Here is a 15,377-nt window from a genome sequence, read left to right as displayed (position 1 = left end):
ACAAAACAGCAACAAATAAGAATTGGTTTTGAATAGATCAGCTCCCAAACAAATGGCAATTGACTGCAGATTGATATTTCAGAAATTGAGATTGGTGGCACTTTTTGGAAATTAAACAAATGTCCTTAATCTATGTATTTATCCCAAGTATGCAAACAAAAAAAAAGTTTCTCAAGAGTAAGTAATAAAATAATTCCTTGGTGTCACGTTTTGTCTTAACCCTACATGATTAATACCATTTCTGGAGTCGTTTAAACATATTCTTAAAGCGGAACGATCGTCATTCCTAAAATTACAGTTTCATGCACCTTCATGTGATGTTATAGTATGCCACAGACCACTCTTATAGATTGAGTCATATCAGCAACTTTAAAACATATAAAATGTGGGGCTCTGGTGAGTCTGTAGTTTGTCCACTATCCAGGAAGCTCACAGAGTTTGACTTCCACCATTTTTTGTTAAGTTTTACATTTTACATTTTTCAAAGTTGCTGATATGATTCACTTCCATACCACTTTTGGTTAGTGAGCACATTCCCCTTGAGATATCTAAACCTTGTCCTTGTCACTCATGGCAAAATTCAACAGCACAAACCCTCACAAAAGGATGTCTGGAATTCAACCTTCCTTAACAGTAACAGATATTTTGTTTTGCTTTATTGTATACATTATTTTATTATGATATCAGTCGTTTATTTTGCCTTTGGACAAACATTATTTAAACAATCAACATAACGGTAAACCCATAAAATATCTGCAGGCAAATAACACCAGAAGAAAATATGATAGGGACAAAATACAGAGCATAAAAGTTTGTATGATTTGTTGACCCAATGAAGCGCTGCTTATTGAATCTGTAAACAACTTACATGAGAACTGTGACTGGTTTGTAAGAGGACTCTGTCTGAGCCTCAATGCATAAACAGAACAATGGCAGATAACTCTGTGAGATACAATTAATGCTGAAGGATGTGAGTAGAGAAGCATAAGAGGATTCCAGAATTCCAGAATTCCACAACATATTTCGACGCACATATGCATTCATTTCTGCATATTTGTGTCTGGCCCTTAACAGTATCCCTTTGCATTTTGTGGCAATAAGCCCAATATGATAATTTCTGGTTTGGAACAGTCATGTTATTAAAAATTAATAGCCACTTCCACTACTGTTTATAAAATATGTATAGAAAATATGCATGTATTGCAGAAGCATCTGTGTTAATCAGCGTGTACAAGGAAATATCAATCTGTTGATTCTCGCTGGATCTTTGTTTAAAAAAAGGCTTTTAACCCAGCTAAGCCACACACACTCTGTTTGCGTTTCAGGGTTTATGTTCTACAACAGTTGCCATGGATGTGGATCATCCCATGATGCACAGTGGCACTGAGCATGCTCACTGAATGAATAAATAAGGCCCATTTTTCTTCCTTTGTTCTGAAAGCCCTTTAAGACTTCCTGTTGTCAACCACAGCTGTGAGGAATACTTAATTTGCATCATATCTAAAAGCGTGGTGCAGCAGACTGGCAGTGTCGAGCAAAGTGACTGCTAAACCCTAGATTAATGTAGAATGAAACAACTTGCACTTTGTTTCTGTGGGAAAGTTCAGCCTCTCAGCAAGAAGACTTCTTTGAAAACCCTTTTCTTCAGTCCAAGGGTAAAAATTAGCCAATTACAAGTAACGACTGTATATCTATCACCAATATCCTTTTACAGTCTCTTCAAATTGGACAATTTCCTTTTTTACTGAAATGAACATTTTTCAAAAATGACCTGCAGACTTACACAGCTATTTTAAGGCATTGAGGCAAAATAAAAAAGGCAAAGGGCCGTACACCGTGACAGTTTGTGGCAGTTAAAAATGTAAGAAGTGACACAAAATGCCCTAAAACATAATCTCACTCTACCTCTGGAATTTGCCATTTGCATGCAGGGATGTGTTTGGCACTCCAGATGAATATTTAGTGGGCTCCCACAGCCCAGTGGAGATTAATGCTAAATAAATTCAAGTCCATGCACAGACTGATTTCCCCAAAGAATAGATCTCTGTTGGAGCCGACTTGAATCATGCTGGTTTTCCTTTGCTGAACTGAGGTAGAGGTAATTGACAGTCCTTTAGAAACAGCCAACACTGGTGCTTTTTTGAAGGGATTGATTTTAAAATTACATTGCCCTGGGGTCTTTGAAGGCTGGGTTGGAAAATGTAGCCCTTAATAATTGTTCTAATGAGATCACCGTACCTATAGTTCCTGTTAGGGAAACTTGGTTGTGGGAATGACATGGGAAACTAAGAAACGGCTCCCCGAAAAGGAATCAGTTTCATTTCAGGAAAAGCTTCCCTTGTTTGGTTTGATTTGCCTTGTATTGTTTTACTCTTCGTAAGGGCCCTAGCATATGCTCATGAAAAGCATTTATCGTGCACAGTTTTATAAACCAGCTAGGAGTCAGATTGAACATACCAGTGCGAGACTCGGTTTAACCTTGGTCCACTTCAAAGCACCTAACCATTACTGTTAGCATGGGTGCAAATATCTGCATTGAATGGATGAATAATGTTGATTCTGCCACTAGTGATTTGTTACCTGAGGCTATCAAGCTTTCAAATGTCCCAGTTTCTCTATGGAATAACATTCATTCATATAAAAAATAAAGGAATCCTCATTATTTGTCATCTTGAATGTATGTTAGCCTACAAAATATGATTATACTGTGATTCTCCACTTGACTTCAGTGGAAATTCAAAATTGATTCAAGCACCAAATTAAGGAAAGGTAGAGTATGACCACTACATGTAAAATATTCTCATTTTATTGTTATTATTATTGTAAATATTATCATAGACAGACCACTCAGTAAAGTGCAAGAGAACCGAGCGTGTTTGGGAAAGTGAAACCCAAAATAAATCTGGTCCACATGAAGCAGCAAGTGGACAACACAAATAAACTTGAATTCACTTTAAAAGAAAGTCAAGTTTGATCAAATTGTCCTGGTGTGAAACAAACCAAACCTAAACTGAAAGAAAAAAAATAGTTTGCAAGTGAACGAGGTGTGAAAGTGTCTGTGTTTAATTTTAAATGTTTCACCATGTTAAATTTATGTTGGTTTACCATACAATTATCCATAATTATCAATCGATGTACAGTTTGCTGTATTCTGAATTTCTCATTTAATTGTCTACTCCACACCGTTTTACCTCTATCAAACATTTTAAAATGCACTTGAAATGTAAACGTTAGGTGTGAGACTATATGAGTTGTCTTGTATTAGGGAATCAGCTAAATATGAACTATCAATCAATCAATCAATTTTTATGTGTATAGCGCCCTTCGCAGGGTAGCCACAGAGTGCTTTACAGAATGGTAAGATTGGTACTACAACAAAATAAATAAATAAAATAAATAAGTAAACCTTGAACAGTTTAAATAAACGAAAATAAAGAAAACCATCATAAAATATACCAACATAAAATAATTAGGTATGGATGAGAGAAAAACAAAAACTCTTTAAGGCATCATGTTACTATGTGCAGTAAAGAGTAACTTCACTCCTTAAATGTTAGCTCTGGACAGATTCTTTATATCAAATAGCTCAACTAAATAACTTAAGACCCAACCAAAAATATGGCATCAGCTACACTTGACAGTAAGGGTGTTGCTGCTGATTTGTACTACAATGTAGCATTATTTGTTTTTATTTTTCCTTAATCTTTCTTAAAAAAAAAACACAGATTACCCGTTGGCACGAGGTCTGTGTTAAATGTAGCTATTCTTCCCATTTCTGTGCTCAAGATCAGCAATGTCATGCTTGGAATCATGAGAGGTCTTGCTTTTTGTTATTCTGAAGTTCAAATACAAAACACACATTTCAGATTCTTTTTTAATGCATTATGAATAATCTGCAAGAGTTAAGAAAGATGTTTAAACCAAGAAATCTGCATAAGCATTTTGGACCTTTGAATAACATTGGTTTAATAAGCAATGCTTGATATAAGAGTATGTCTGTAGTGAAATATACCTGTGATTTCCCCAAAGCTACAAAAAAGTATTGTTAAATATGTCAATAACATTAACAACATGACTGATTATATATTTATAATTATAATAATCACTCAAAACATTCTAGATTGTTACCCTGGCAGCTTTGATACATTTATAAACCCTGAAACATATAGAGGTGTCAAGTATGTCCGTGTGGCTATTCTAGGACTCCTGACTTTTTAAATAAATGAAAACAAAATCTACATTGAAATCTGTGTTGTGTGGATTCTACTGTGTTTATTCTATGTTCCAGAAAGATAAGGCTATTTATTACCTTAAAGAGTTAAATGCCAGATTTCCATTTAATTAGTAAAATGTTCTTTAATTAATTCCTGTGCCATGATTTTTCATTGAGCAACAGTATTAAGAACTTACTCCTTCCCAGAGGCTTTTAAACCCTGCTTTAGGTCAAATTTCTAAGTCATAGGGATTTTCTAATGAGAAAAGATTTGAGTTACTTGATTTGGAAAAGGTATATTTTATACATGATAAATTCACATACTTCTGTAAAATATGTTTTAAATATATAATTATCTCATCTCACCTTCCTTTGGGGCATTGCCCTACATGTTCTTCTTTAAACTACCCTACTGTCATTTATCTTTTATCATACTTTTTCTCACTCACTTTGTTCTTCTAGTATACACATTTAAATTTAGTTTTTCCTTTCTTTTTAAAAAATATCTTAAAATAAATATCTCTTTGCTTTGAATGTAATATATTGAAAACAATCTGTAAAATCTGGGTAAAAACTACTGTCATCTTACTTACTTACTTTTTCCTGTGCTTACCTTTGATTTTAGTGACAATAAAAGTAGTTCAATCACATTTCGGTCCTTGCTAAGAATTCTATATAAAAATTGTTAGTATTATTACATAAGTGAACTATAACCCACTCTTATTTAAGCATTTGTCACATACTGTTTATTAGCCAAGTAATTTTAATACCTTTGAATTTGTGACATATTTGAGACGCTTTACATTAAGAACCTTAAGTCTATACTAACAAACAAAAGCGTATTATTGTCTATGTTTTTAATCTGCTTATGATACATAGAAAACGATTGTTTTGTTTACAGTAATCTCTGTCTGACCTTTCATTGTATTTCAGTTCAAAATCTAACATATTACAATCAGAGTGCGAAAAATAGAACCACACTTTATATATTTACTAAAGCGTTTTGCAGCATATTAATGTACTTTTTCATGCAGGGATTGAGAGTTTTAACAATAAATGATATATCATTGAGATTTAGTTATTTTTTCTTTCTGAAAATTGAAAAAGTATTACAATTTAAAATAAACTGTGCTATGCATTCACCTTTCTGAATCGGCAAAGTGTTTTTTGCCCTTTTGTATCATGCTGTAAAAGGATTATTCCAAATTTTAATATCAGGAGCTAACGGAAATCATAATAATTCTCAGCAGGTTGTCTTGAATCAGGGCTGATACCACACGGTAACCTCGACCTGAACAGAAATTTAAGAACAGCTGATGGCCTGACCACCCACTGCGATCATAGTATAACGACAGCTGGCACAAGCATCTTACGTCACTTTGATCGCTGTAGAAGACAACTGAAGGCCGATGTCATGGCCAATTTAATAATTACCCATTTCTTAATTTACACAGATTGCAAAGCAGGACAACTCTTCTCTATGCCTTTAAATTGGACCTGCTAATGACGGGAGATGAAATGAATGTAAGCAAGTGAATTAAAGATTTAAAGATTTAATATCTGCATATTTTTATATGAAACAGTTTAAAATCCATCCTCACACACAGGGGCTTTCTTGTCTTTTTGTCTCTGTGTTTTTGAAAGACTGTGAAAGTGTTGGTTGAATTATTAAGAAAGTTAAACGCCTTGATCTGTTACTGTGAGGGAGAATGCCTTGGTCACAGAATTCATCGATGCTGTAAATATGATGTTGTTTTTTCCACTTAAGCGAGTTTAGTGATATAAACAAAAATGGCTAATCAGGGGCCTGCTTTGGTTTTATATTAATTTGAGTAGACACAGCAAAGCACAGTGAATTCTTTATGAAGCCCTTCTTTTTCTATCATCCAAGTGTTTGCAGTTGAGACAAAAGTTTCTCATAGACCAAGGTTATAGTGAAATGTGATTAAACAACTGTGACAGTCTAGCCGAAAGCAGCATGACTGGAACAAACAAATTGGCTCTTGTGATAAAGGTTTTATTGGCAAAATATAACATTGTTCAGCCCTTCGCTCTGTGTAATAACAAGCTCCTAATTCCATATTTGACTGAGCTTTTAATGCAGCATGCACGGCCAATCCCACGTTTATATCATCGGTGAACTTCATTTTTGGGAAAAGGTTTTTGTGTCGACAACAGTTGGAGCGACACATGCACTCAGCCCTGCGTCATTCCAACTGTCGCAATATGCAACAGAATGCTTGATTGTGATTCTTGTCCCTCTGTGACATTAACACAAGCTGTTTGGAAGTGTGTTTTCGTGTTAAAGTAGGTCCTCTAATGCTTTTGACGTAAGCATCTACAAATCTGCCTTTTATCACTTATGTATTTGGTATGCACAGAAATGTTTGATCAAATTATATCATCGTATCTTTTAGAAGCCATGTGGATGATGGGTTGTAAACATATATCCACAGTTTATTTATATGTTTCATTAAATCAAATCATATTTGTATGTGTGATGCAAAAAGGCACTGTTAAGGGGCTTAATTGTTGAGGGAGAAAGACCAGTGCATTTTTCTGCCATTGGATCGTTTCTCTTTCAAATTCACATTTAACTGCTGCCTCATTGAGTTTAGCATTGTGGTTTAGTCAGAGAAAACGTATGCATATTGTCTCATGGATAGGAAGATTGTGTTTAAGTGTTCACACAGGTTCAGTATAGTGAGACTCACCAGTGATGGCTGTGACCTGTTTATCTTTGTGCAACTAACTTTATAGTCAGAGATAGCAGATAAACCCTAAACCCTCATCTGTGAGGAAAAAGAGTCCAATGTTAATGTCAAGAAGCCCCACATTTCTAGCGCTGCTTTCTGTTCATTAAGAAAATCTCCTGGCTCTCAGCAAGTTCAGTTTTCTCATGGGATTGTGAACACTTTTGAGGCCAATGATCTTAATGGCCCCCATTGGTAAGCACAGGATTAGCAATTCAAGCAAGAACCGAGTTCAGTGTTGTTCAGCCAGGCACTCATTGATCCAGTCTTTCACCTTTTCCAGCACGCTGGCTGGCACCCGAGCTGTTTTCTCAAGTCTTCCTGTGTGTTTGGCTGCGAGGTGTTTTGTAGGGGGTAAGTCTGCCCGAGGGTGCTGCGGGGCTCCCTGCACTTGCAGCGGTGTATAATGTGCTGCATTAACTCTGATCTGTTTAGGAACAGCACTTTCTGTTACTTGAACTGTTTTGCCAACAGTAAGCCGCTTGCCGTCAAAGCACTCCAGTGAAAACCTAATGGATATTTATTTACCTCCAAGTCTCATTAGCAGAATATTTTGTTGGTTACTGGGTGCTTTAAATGGCTTAAACAGAAAAACAAAACTGTGCCCCTTTCAACATGCTTTATTAAAATGTATAATCAATCTGCGTAATCTTTACGAGTAGCTTAAGAGGAATTTGAGAATTTAGGCATTTGATAAAGATGGGTCAAACTTTAGCAGAAAAAGTTTCTTGATGTACTTAACTTAGTAGTACCGCTTGAATTTCCTCTTTAATTTCTTCCTGCTGGTGGGTGGCAGAATGTATTTAATGCTTCTCAATCCCCTACTGGAAGGAGAATGCATTGACACCAGCATCACAAGTCCCATATGGGACTTAACAGACTAAAAGAAAGAAGAATATTGAAGAGATAACCATGCCATATTCATGCAAGCTCTATAAGTGCACGTTATCCTGTATGACAGTGTGCTGACAGATCCTTGATTGCTGTTGACCAGTTTTCTGCTATTGTAATGGATTTTCTACTGCTGTATGCGCTGTTGGCATCCCTCCCTTTCAGTTTATAATTGCAGGGTGTCATAGTCTTAGCGATCATAGTCTAATAGAGATACAGGGCTATATTCCTTGTGGTGATACAGAGCCTATCTAAGGAAGTGCTGAAATGAGAATGAGACATGATCTGCTATAACTGGTATTTCATGATCATCATCTTTGGTTTGCAGGGGTGGAATATGGTGAATTTAATAACAAATGCATTAAATATAGATCTGACATTTCTTCTTGAGTAATGTGTAGGCCTTCTGCAGGAAGTTTCTTCTCATTCATAAATGCTTTATATAAAAAATATATTTTAATACTTTTGTGCTTTTAAAAGGTGTTAATATAATATGTATGTATTTTTTATAGATCTCTGGGCTGTAAATGCATAATAGGAGAACATATCTGTGGAAGGTTGAAGTTACTTATTATTTGTTTCCACCTATCAGAAACCAAACAAGGCACCCAGCTCTTGCATCAATATCATTCTCTTGCAACATTTAGAATAATATCATGCAATATCATTTCTAGTTTGATTGATATGTCATTTGTGTATAGACTGATACTCCAATTTACTTTGTTTCTCATTAATTCTCTAATGACTTGCTAGCTGTGAACTTCACTTATGTTGCGATCCACAATTATCTCTAATGATATAACTGCAGTGGAGCATCCTTGAAAACAAAAAAATCAACGACACTGTCTTCATACGCTACTCAATTTAATATGTGCTCTGCTACTGAATTTCATCATTGCCTTTGTATTTTTTTTTTTTAAGTTCTCTCCAATGATATTGACACGGTCACAAAACACTATAATTTCCAACTGTAGATTGTATTCTGGAAAAGGAGAACAATTTGCTTCTTTTCAATTTTGTAAGTCACTAACGGAGACAATATTTGCAGTACCAGTCACACGGAGCAGCACAAAGCTGTAGATTAATTGTACAAGTCTTATAATGTGAAAATCAATACATTTTTATTGACAATACAGTATAACTGCTCTTTGATTGTATTGAATATAGTTAATTTCATATAGCCTGTGTTCTTTAAAAATCTTCCAGATGAGATTTCACCCTTTTTCTTTGTTTAATGAAGTTGGTGTGAAAGCTGGGTCAATATTGAACAATACATTGTAAGCAATGGCTTGCTGTGACAAATAGATATAAACCTGATTCTAATTCATTATAAGTCCATGACTGTATCCTCTCCTCCTTTCAGAGACACTGCTGAGAAAGTTGTGTATCGGCAGCATGCAATTAATGTATTCACAGGTCGCTACTGTATTGTGGGGGTTCACACTTAGTAAATTGCCCAACCTTGTGTCAAACCTAGTTTCTTTCTTATGCTTTAAAAAGACAAATTTAAATGCTTAGCAGGAGCTACCATTTGTGCCTCAGAACTCACAGCGATATAAGTAGTTTGAAATCATTATCATCCATCCAAAATTCACCTTATGCTTCTAAGGAACAAAGAGAAAGTCAGCATTAAAAAGTTTTTAGTATTCCTCCTGTAATAGTGTTCTCACACATTATATTTAACTTTATATATCTTCCTCACAGCATCTTACAAAAATACATAACTGACAGCAACATGTCTACATTAAAAAATTAAATCCTACACTATGACCTGCTCATATTTCTTGAAGAAACTAGTACTATGTAGGTAGAGAGTTGTACTCTATTTGCTTTGTATACATATTTTTGAACATCTTTAAACCAATGGTGCTTTGAAGTTGCTTGAATGATCGTGTTTTGATGGAAGGATAAATAAAAACTTTTCAAATATAATTGCAAAATACTGCTGACAATAAATTGAACACTTATAAAATGACAAAAGTATATGAGAATGGCCTGCATGCTGTAGTTAATTGTCATATTGTCATATTTACAATGGTAAATTAGTTATAAAATGTTGTTGGTTACCTGAAGAGTTAAAACTATAAATAATTGCTTCAAAACATTTATAAAAGAGACAGAATAAAGTAAGTTATCTAGGCCTCTGCCCTTGGGCAAACATACTGTTTTGTATGTATTATACAAGCATCGCTGTGAACTGAATTTCATTATTCAGTCTGTCATACGGCTATACAATGCCTCCTTGGCATCCCTCATTGGCTTGGCAGGTTTGCGAATGTGTGGGTGGTCTTGTGTTTATTAACCACTCAACTCACTCCTTGGCGGATTAAATGGTTTTGTTTCCTCGGTGTGAAAAGAGAGAAGGTGGAGTACGTTTAACACTCAGTGAATACTTCATTTGATTCCGTTCATAGTCGAGATGTTGGTTTGTCGAGAGGAACGTTTTTGTGGCAGCGTCTTTTGTTGTTTTCCATAACTTAACTGTGATTTCCACTATTGATTTCCATTGAGCACAGAACAGTTAGTCGAATACCCAGATGGGGATAGGTATATTTACGACATTGTAAAAGTTAGGAACCATCATAAAACCTTAATTTTCCTTTTTTCAGCTGCACTGTATATCATTGTGAGTCACCACTCAGTATCCTGTTGTTGTGATACAATTAGATATTGGTTGATATAATGAACTAATCAAAATGCAGAGAAACATTGTTATCTGATACTAATGTGACTGTCCTTGCATTCATTTTGTTTCTTAATGTATTTAATTTATCACTGTATAATATTATTTCTGGTGCCTGTCACTTGATGATCATGTAATTTCTCCATCTGACTCCTGTGCAGTCTGATGTGGTGAATTCAATTACATGCACCTATATACTACTAGCTGATTTAGAAATTGAACATTGTTGTCTTCCCCTGGCCCTCTTCCGTACCGAGTCACTAGACTGGGCTAGGAATGATTCAGTCACAGGTCTTTACCTGTGAAACCATTACCTATCTCAAGTACCCGGGGATAATATTACAATGTAAAAATAGCATTTGAACTATGAATAGAACTATGATTTCCCTTTTTCATTGTTTTTATTTATTTGCTTTGATAAGTGAAATGTGGATTGATTCTGCAATATCAGCAGCATTGTTAATAATGCATCAGGGATCTATAATACAGAGTACGCTTTTCCCAAAACACTGAAGGACATGGCACTGAGAAACACCTAGTGAATCTAATTTTATTGTTAATCTTACACATTTTATATATACATTATCACCATCATATCACGATCCACCTCTGGGTGAAAGCCTCCCCAAGATGTCTCTACCTGCTTCGATCTACAGCTTCTCTGTTTTATGTCATGCCTGCAAAGTGTGTGATTTCATCTTCCCAGCCTCAATGTGGTCATTTCCAAGGTCTTTTTTGTCTCTTGGGATCCATTCAATAGTCTCATTGGATAATTTTGTATCTGTTCTTCTTGTAGTGTGCCTGGCCTATTGCCATTTTAACTGTCATTGATGTCACATATTTCTGTTTCTCCAAGCAGCCATCTTTCCATGCTGCTTTGTGTTGTCTGCAGTTTCTGTATCACTGTTGCATGAAGTGACTTGGGGCCACATTAAATCAACACTTAGACCCACCCGCTATTAGAAAACTACATAACTGTACAGTTGCGGATTCATGTTTAGTAAGAAGACACTTTATTCTAATTATAAATGTAACTGTTATGATATACAGGTTTGTAGTCTGCTGTTAGCAGGTGGGTCAAAGTTTTGATTTAATCCAGCCCCAGGTTTCACAGCCATAAATGAACACTGGTAGTATGCACTGATCAAATACTTCTCTCTTCAGACAAATGGGTAGATTTACTTTCACCAGCATGCTGTTTCTTCCGAATGCATTCCATCCCATATGTTTACTCTTCTTTTGGTTTCTTCCATAATACCTTCTTCTGCATTGATTTGTTATCCAAGGTAGACTTCTTCGATTATCTGTTGATTTAGTTTTCTGATTTAACAAAGCTGTTCAATTTTTTGTCCATTTTTTTGCTTGCATCTGAGAGTTCTTGAAATTGAAGCCACAGCTCTCGGGTGTTTTTACACCGATCTCCTACTTCTTCTGGAATCAAATCTGGTATATCACTTGTGTTCATTGAGACCTCCTCTTCTTCCTATACACACACACACACACACACACAGAACACAAATATACACATGGTATTATCATCCAGCTAGTGTAGTGAATACAATGTTGACATTTAGTCAGAGACTGAGACAGAATACAGGGAGATAGATTTTACAAATAGCTGTCTTCAGGTTTCAGTAACCTTTTCTTGAACAGAACCAAATGCAATGAGAAACAATGCAAAGATGAGTATTCGATTTGGTCCATTCATCTGTCCTCATTTATGCAGTGGTTCAACAAACAATTCAATTTCCGTGGCACTGTGCTGCCAGTGGTGTTAGGGAATATTCAATAACGCAATTACATATCAGACAATTGAATGAGAAGGTATTTATAATTCATATTCATTTTAAAATAGAAATGTGATTCCTGGGAGGTCTCTTCAGTGCTCTGAAATGCGCTGCATATTTTACAGAGTGTTTATGATTATTTCTGTTACAATATTTAAATCAATCTAAGGACCGAAACAAAGTGTATGAAATATCTCATGATTTATTAGTCAACCTCTAAGGACCAAATAATGCAGAATTAGATAAATGTTTTTTTTAGAACGTGTAATTAATTTATGTGCATTCCTGACTTATAGATAAATAAATAACATTACATTTAACTTTAGTCACAAAAATTATATTGTGGACCAAAGACAAATTTTACAATATCTCAGATTTCTTCTCCTTAACTTGGGATAGAGTCCACTGAAAAACATTTGTTTCATTGGATTTCCTGTGGAATAACAATTCCTTTCGAATTGAAATAGATGCTTTATAGGGTAATGTTTTTATTTAAATAAATGTGGGTATTCTATAAATTAAAACCATATCGAAGGATGCACATTCACAATGAAAAATTATAAGTTAATCCAGCCCAAAGAAGTACTCATAAATGCAACAGAAAAGACACACTCACATGCAGGTACACAAACACATGTACATTGATATTAGTGTAGTATCCTGAGATTAATTAAATTAATGGATTTTTCTTTTAAAAGATAAAAACTACTGTGTCTTTCCTATGAATCAGGTTGCCTTAGTGTATTAATAAAATTATAGCTTGGTATCCTAGCAACATCTCTGCCTAGCCTGCCATTATTAAAGCGTAGTGCCGCTGGATCCCTGTAGACAGGCGTGAGGTGGTAGAGAAATGGCAGAAAGGAAATGTCAGCAATCATGTTCACCACAGACCAAAGACACTTTATTTGATGTCTTTTTTTTATAGTGGCTATATGCTATCAAGGTTTCCCTGTGGTATTTATAATGTGATGCGTCTGCCTCTTCCTGTGGTGTAGGTTATGATGGATTCTTATTGTAGCAAAATATTCAAGGAGGTAGGTCATTAACTTACTTTTTGCCTACAATAGCATGTTTTAAAGCAAATGTCTACCTCCAAGCTATGAGGAATCTACAAACGTGTATTTGAAATGCTATTGTAACAATGCCTCCGTTCACGTCAACACATGGTTTGTGCCTCCTGCTCTCATATACATACACACGTTATATAATATACATATATATAATTTGTGTTCCTTTCAGGAGTTCAAGGGTGGATAACATCTGACACACTAACAGGTTATAGAGAGATTCTACTGACAGAATTACGTGGAGTAACAGCATGTCTTTATTTGTACTGATTTGCACATATATGATCCTGTGTTTGTTTTGCACTATACTCCCTGACAAGGGATGTTTGTCTAGCCTACTTTAACAGGAACAAGTAGACAAGGACCGAGACAGAGCTGCTTTTTCATCTCATTTTTGATGGAGCTGTAAAGCAAAAACATTATCATTGGGTCATGCAGGACATGAGTCATTTGTATATTTTAATAATTTTAGTATCTTACAGGTGAATGAGGTTCTTGTCGTGGTATCTGCCACATTCATTTAACAGATTTTAAGTTTCATTAACATATGAAAGAAAGAAAGAACACTTTTCATACAGGCACTTTTCCTTTCCATTTTATGACAGATGGAGTGAAATCTTGAGAGAGAATAAATGCCCTGAAAGGAAGCTGAATTTGTAAGAAAGAAAAACAACATAAAAATCTATCAATTTAAAACTTATCTAAAAATAGTAATTATTTATGAAGACCTCCAAAATTGTATAAAATGCAAAGTGGATGAGGTAATGTTTACAGCCATTCTTCTCAGGCAATAGCAATGTAGGTTGTAGGTTATTTTTTATATTTTTAAAATAAATTAACTTGTAAACATGAGATGAGTTGATGCACCTGCTTACATTTCTAACAGAGATTGGAATCTAGTGTGATGGTAATTCTTTCATTTCAAATATTGTTGGTATTACAATACCTCAACAATTGAGTGCCTTCAGATATATGGCAAGCCAAATTATCATTTATAAATATCTCTAAATGCAATTAAAGACTTCCTGTATTTTGGCTATGATTATCACTTCCTGTTTCCTCATTCAGTTACATAGAACTGAATGAAAAAGTTAACAGGAAGTGATCATCTTGGGCTACATATAGGAAGTGATTTGAAGATATCTTGAAATTATTTAGAGATATCTCTAAACGAACAGGAAGTCATCTGCAGATATCGCTAAATGTACTTTTAAATTAGATATCTTTAAATGATTTCCAGATATCTCTAAATGATAAGCAGATATCTTGAAATATTTGAAGGTATCTGCAAATCATTTAGAGTTAATGTTACAAAATATATGTTTATCTCAAATATATTCATGATTGAATTCAAAACACATGTCCTTCATCAACCTTTTTGGAGTACCTCAATGTCAAGCCGTGTTTCAATATATACTTTTATACCTGGTTGAAAGGTTATGTTTGCCTGTAATGTAAAAAGACAGTGCCATAATATTCCACCACATGTGTCTTTGCTTCTGAAATCAGAATATAATTAAAGTTAAGTGGTTTAAAAAGGTAATTTTGTATGTGGTGTTGAGTGGTGCATTGGAGGATACTGTATTTCCTTGGATAAGCCTCAATTCTCACTGTAAAAGAGATTGCTCTTCATATCAACTTCTCACTGCAGTTCACATAAGGAATGGAAATACAGTTAGTGGAAAATGGCTGATGTTTTCATAAAATATTTTCTGACTTGAATTTTTCAGTTTTCAAATAAATATGACTTTAAAAAAACCATCTCATATTGAAACATATATTATCAATCTATCAGTTTTTATTTAGTATAGCACCCTTCGCAGGGTAGTCACAGATCGCTTTACAGATTGAAAATAAACAGCTCAAGGCTTAGGCCGTATGGTTGCCTCGTCTCCAGACAGTATAATTTTATGAGACAGGCAGCAAGAAGATCAGAAAGTTCTTAGGTGGTGTTGCTAATCGTGGTCTTCCTTGTTATTATGA

General features: G+C 34.9%; 1 protein-coding gene across 1 annotated transcript in view; it reads left to right on the top strand.

Moving 5' to 3' along the window:
• The first annotated feature begins 7,222 nt into the window (after positions 1 to 7,222).
• The window catches only part of slc6a11b (solute carrier family 6 member 11b), a 51,195-nt gene continuing 43,040 nt past the window's right edge, over positions 7,223 to 15,377 (top strand). The window contains exon 1 of the mRNA XM_066697833.1: positions 7,223 to 7,320. The gene's annotated coding sequence lies outside the window, so the exon portion shown is untranslated. The remainder of the gene's footprint in view (positions 7,321 to 15,377) is intronic.

The sequence above is a fragment of the Amia ocellicauda genome, chromosome 3 (genome assembly GCF_036373705.1).
Source record: "Amia ocellicauda isolate fAmiCal2 chromosome 3, fAmiCal2.hap1, whole genome shotgun sequence".
NCBI lineage: Eukaryota > Metazoa > Chordata > Actinopteri > Amiiformes > Amiidae > Amia > Amia ocellicauda.
Note: the sequence above shows the minus strand (reverse complement) of the source record. Positions and strands in the feature narration are given on the sequence as shown.